The following is a 6,000-nucleotide window of genomic DNA, read 5'->3' as shown; positions in this document are numbered from 1 at the left end:
TGGCTGCAATGGCTGGAGTTGTGCTGATCTGAAGCCAGGAGCCAGGAGCCTCCTCTGGGTCTCCCACACAGGTGCAGGGGCCCAAGGACTTGGGCCATCCTCTACTGCCTTCCCAGGCCATAGCAGACAGCTGGAAAAGAAGTGGAGCAGCTGGGACTCAAACATGCCCATATGGGATGCCTGCGCCTCAGGCCAGGGTGTTAACCTGCTGCAACACAGCACAGGCCCCTACGTCATAATTATTAATTTCTTTGCTCTTCTTACCCTTTTTTGAGCCGAAAATATGTAATTTTTTTAATTTTTCCTTAGTTTTTTTTTAACTTTTATTTAATGAATATAAATTTCCAAAGTACGATTTATGGATTACAATGGCTTCCCCCACATACCGTCCCTCCCACCCACTACCCTCCCCTTTCCGACTCCCTCTCCCCTTCCATTCACATCAAGATTCATTTTTGATTATCTTAATATACAGAAGATCAGCTTAGTATACATTAAGTAAGGATTTCAACGGTTTGCTCTCGCACAGAAACATAAAGTGAAAAATAATAGATGATTTTTTTTAAATGAAGATGAAATCAGATCAGACCTATTGTCATGTTTAATCCCAGTGAGAATCAAGTTGGGAGTTGATAATTTCTTTTTTTTTTTTTTGCAGAGGATCAGTTTAGTATACATTAAGTAAAGATTTCAACAGTTTGCACCCCCATAGAAACACAAAGTGAAATATATTGTTTGAGTACTTGTTATAGCATTAAATCTCAATACACAGCACATTAAGGACAGAGATCCTACATGAGGAGTAAGTGCACAGTGACTCCTGTTGTTGACTTTACCAATTGACACTCCTGTCTATGCATCAGTAGTCTCCCTATGCTCCAGTCATGAGTTTCCAAGGCTATGGAAGCCCCTTGAGTTCTCCGACTCTTATCTTGTTTACACAAGGTCATAGTCAAAGTGGAGGTTCTCTCCTCCCTTCAGAGAAAGGTACCTCCTTCTTTGAAGACCTGTTCTTTCCACTGGGATCTCACTCGCAGAGATCTTTTGCCAGAGTGTCTTGGCTTTCCATGCCTGAAATACTCTCATGGGCTTTTCAGCCAGATCCAAATGCCTTTAGGGCTGATTCTGAGGCCAGAGTGCTATTTAGGACATCTGCCATTCAATGAGTCTTCTGAGTATCTCACTTCCCATGTTGGATCACTCTCCCCTTTATTCCATCGGTTAGTGTTAGCAGGTACTAGACTTGTTTATGTGCTCCCTTTGACTCTTAGTCCTTTCATTATGATCAATTGTGAACTGAAATTGATCACTTGGAATAGTGAGATGGCATTGGTACATGCCACCTTGATGGGATTGAATTGGAATCCCCTGGTATGTTTTTAACTCTACCATTTGGGTCAAGTCAGCTAGAGCATGTCCCAAATTATACATCTCTTCCCTCTCTTATTCCCACTCTTATGTTTAACAGGGATCACATTTCAGTTAATTTTTAACACTTAAGAATAACTGTGTATTAATTACAGAATTAAACCAGTCATATTAAGTAGAACAGACAAAAAAATCTACTAAGAGGGATAATGTATTAGGTTGTTCATTAACAGTCAGGGCTACGCTGATCAAGTCACCGTTTCCCATAGTGTCCATTTCACTTCAGGAGGTTTCCTTTTTGGTGTTCAGTCAGTTGTCACCAATCAGGGAGAACATATGGTATTTGTCCCTTTGGGACTGGCTTACTTCACTCAGCATGATGTGTTCCAGATTCCTCCATTTTGTTGCAAATGACTGGATTTCGTTGTTTCTTACTGCGGTATAGTATTCTAAAGAGTACATATCCCATAATTTCTTTATCCAGTCTACCGTTGATGGGCATTTAGGTTGGTTCCAGGTCTTAGCTATTGTGAATTGAGCTGCAATAAACATTAGGGTGCAGACCGCTTTTTTGTTTGCCAATTTAAACTCCTTTGGGTAAATTCCAAGGAGTGGGATGGCTGGGTCGAACGGTAGGGTTATATTCAGGTTTCTGAGGAATCTCCAGACTGACTTCCATAGTGGCTTAACCAGTTTGCATTCCCACCAACAGTGGGTTAGTGTCCCTTTTTCCCCACATCCTCGCCAGCATCTGTTGTTGGTAGATTTCTGTATGTGAGCCATTCTAACCGGGGTGAGGTGAAACCTCATTGTGGTTTTGATTTGCATTTCCCTGATTGCTAATGACCTTGAACATTTTTTCATGTGCCTGTTGGCCATTTGGATTTCCTCTTTTGAAAAATGTCTATTGAGGTCCTTGGCCCATCTCTTAAGTGGGTTGTTGGTTTTGTTTTTGTGGAGTTTCTTGATCTCTTTGTAGATTCTGGTTATTAACCCTTTATCTGTTGCATAGTTTGCAAATATTTTTTCCCATTCTGTCGGTTGTCTCTTCACTCTCCTGACTGTTTCTTTTGCAGTACAGTTACTTCTCAATTTGATGCAATCCCAATAGTTGATTTTGGCTTTGACTGCCTGTGCCTCCCGGGTCTTTTCCAGAAACTCTTTGCCTGTGCCAATATCTTGAAGGGTTTCTCCAATGTTCTCTAGTAACTTGATGGTGTCAGGTCGTAGATTTAGCTCTTTAATCCATGTTGAGTGGATTTTTGTGTAAGGCGTAAGGTAGGGGTCTTGCTTCATGCTTCTGCACGTGGAAATCCAGTTTTCCCAGCACCATTTATTGAATAGACTGTCCTTGCTCCAGGAATTGGTTTTAGATCCTTGATCAAATATAAGTTGGCTGTAGATGTTTGGGTTGATTTCTGGTGTATCAATTCTGTTCCATTGGTCTATCCATCTGTTTCTGTACCAGTACCATGCTGTTTTGATTACAACTGCCCTGTAGTATGTCCTGAAATCTGGTATTGTGATGCCTCCGGCTTTGTTTTTGTTGTACAAGATTGCTTTAGCTATTCGAGGTCTCTTGTGCCTCCATATGAATTTCAGCACCAATTTTTCCAGATCTGAGAAGAAGGTCTTCGGTATCTTGATTGGTATTGCATTGAATTTATAAATTGCTTTTGGGAGAATGGACATTTTGATGATATTGATTCTTCCAATCCATGAGCATGGAAGATTTTTCCATTTCTTGGTACCCTCTTCTATTTCTTTCTTTAAGGTTTTGTAATTTTCATCGTAGAGATCTTTTACGTCCTTGGTTAAGTTTATTCCAAGGTATTTGATTGTTTTTGTAGCTATTGTGAATGGGATTGATCTTAGGAGTTCTTCCTCAGCCATGGTATTGTCTGTGTATACAAAGGCTGTTGATTTTTGTGCATTGATTTTATACCCTGCTACTTTGCCAAAATCTTCTATGAGTTCCAATAGCCTCTTAGTAGAGTTCTTTGGATCCCCTAAGTAAAGAATCATATCGTCTGCAAAGAGGGATAGTTTGACTTCTTCCTTCTCAATTTGTATCCCTTTAATTTCTTTTTCTTGCCTAATAGCTCTGGCTAGAACCTCCAGAACTATATTGAATAGCAGTGGTGAGAGTGGACATCCCTGTCTGGTACCAGATCTCAGTGGAAATGCTTCCAACTTTTCCCCATTCAATAGGATGTTGGCTGTGGGTTTTTCATAGATTGCTTTGATTGTATTGAGGAATGTTCCTTCCAAACCCAGTTTGCTTAGAGTTTTCATCATGAACGGGTGTTGTATTTCATCAAATGCTTTCTCGGCGTCTATTGAGATAATCATATGGTTTTTCTTCTGCAGTCTGTTAATGTGGTGTATCACATTGATTGTCTTGTGCACATTAAACCATCCCTGCATACCAGGGATAAATCCCACTTGGTCTGGGTGGATGATCTTTCTGATGTGTTGTTGCATTCTATTGGTGAGAATTTTATTGAGGATTTTTGCATCTATGTTCATCAGGGATATTGGTCTGTAATTCTCTTTCAGTGCTGCATCTTTTTCTGGCTTAGGAATTAAGGTGATGCTGGCTTCATAGAAAGAATTTGGGAGGATTCCCTCTTCTTTGATTGTTCTGAATATTTTGAGAAGAATTGGAGTTAGTTCTTCTTTAAATGTCTGGTAGAATTCAGCAGTGAATCCATCTGGTCCTGGACTTTTCTTTGTTGATAGCGTTTATTACTGTTTCAATTTCTGTCTCAGTTATGGGTCTGTTTAGGTTTTCGATGTCTTCCTGGTTCAATTTAGGTAGATTGCATGTGTCCAGGAATCTATCCATTTCTGATAGGTTTCCCTGTTTGCTGGCATACAAGTCCTTGTAGTAATTTCTGATGATTCTTTTTATTTCTGTGGTGTCTGTTGTTACGTTTCCTTTTTCATCTCTGATTTTATTGATTTGGGTCTTTTCTCTTCTTTTTTTAGTTAGTTGGGCCAATGGGGTGTCAATTTTGTTTATTTTTTCAAAAAACCAGCTCCTCGTTTGGCTGATTTTTTGTAATGTTTTTCTTGATTCAATCCTGTTGATTTCTTCTCTGATTTTAATTATTTCTCTTCTCCTACTAGATTTGGGTCTGGTTTGCTGCAGATTTTCTAGATCCTTGAGAGGCAGTGAAAGCTCATCTATTTGGTGCCTTTCCAATTTCTTGATGTAGGCACCTATTGATATAAGCTTTCCTCTTCACACTGCTTTTGCTGTATCCCATAAGTTTTGGTATGTTGTGCTGTTATCCTCATTTACTTCCAAAAAGTTTTTGATTTCTCTTTTGATTTCTTCTATGACCCATTGTTCATTCAGGAGCATGTTGTTTAATCTCCATGTGTTTGCGTATGCTCTAGGGATTCCTGAGTTGCTAATTTCCAACTTCATTCCTTTATGGTCTGAGAAGCTGCATGGTATGATTCTAATTCTTTTGAATTTGCTGAGACTTGCTTTATGGCCTAGTATGTGGTCAATCCTAGAGAAGGTTCCATGTACTGCTGAGAAGAATGTAAATGCTTTATGTGTAGGATGAAAAGTTCTGTATATATCTGTTAGATCCATTTGGGCTATAGTGTCATTTAAATCTACTGTATCCTTGTTGATGTTCTGTCCTATTGATCTGTCTATTTCTGAGAGTGGAGTATTGAAGTCCCCCAGTACTATTGTATAGGGGTCTAAGTCTCCCTTTAAGTCCCTTAACAAATCTTTTAGATAAACCGGTGCCCTGTAGTTGGGTGCATATACATTGATAATTGTTATATCTTCCTGTTGAATTGATCCCTTAATCATTATGTAGTGTCCCTCTTTGTCTCTCTTAACGGTTTTTGTGGTAAAGTTTATGTTGTCTGAAATTAAGATAGCTAGGCCCGCTCTTTTTTCATTTCTGTTGGCATGGTATATCTTTTTCCAGCCTTTCACTTTCAGTCTGTATGGATCTTTGTTGGAAAGATGTGTTTCTTGTAAGGAGGAAATAGATGGGTTTTGGTCCTTAGCCCAATCAGCCAATCGGTGTCTTTTAACTGGACAGTTCAGGCCATTCACGTTCAATGTGACTAATGATAAGTGGTAACTTTGCCCTGCCATTTGCCAAAGATAAGTTCTAATATATGCTTTGAATTTCCTGTGATCTTTTGCTGTGAGCTTTCCTTCCTCGGTTTCCTTCCTTTACCTTCTTTCATATTGATGACCGTGTTTCTTTGTTTCTGTATGTAACACATCTTTAAGCAACTTTTGCAGGGCTGGACGAGTGGCAACAGATTCTTTCAATTTCTGTTTGCTATGAAAAGTCTTTATTTCACCTTCATTCACAAATGATAGCTTTGCGGGATATAATATTCTGGGCTGGCAGTTTTTCTCTTAGTACCTGGGCTATATCTCGCCATTCCCTCCTAGCTTGTAGAGTTTCTGATGAGAAGTCAGCTGTGAGTCTGATTGGAGATCCTCTGAGAGTAATCTGACGTTTCTCTCTTGCACATTTTAGGATCTTTTCTTTATGTTTCACTGTGGAGAGTTTAATTACAATGTGTCGTGGTGAGGATCTCTTTTGGTCATGTTTATTAGGGGTTCTGTGGGCTTCCTGTACT

The sequence above is a fragment of the Oryctolagus cuniculus genome, chromosome 19, assembly GCF_964237555.1.
Source record: "Oryctolagus cuniculus chromosome 19, mOryCun1.1, whole genome shotgun sequence".
Classification (NCBI taxonomy): Eukaryota; Metazoa; Chordata; class Mammalia; order Lagomorpha; family Leporidae; genus Oryctolagus; species Oryctolagus cuniculus.
Note: the sequence above shows the minus strand (reverse complement) of the source record.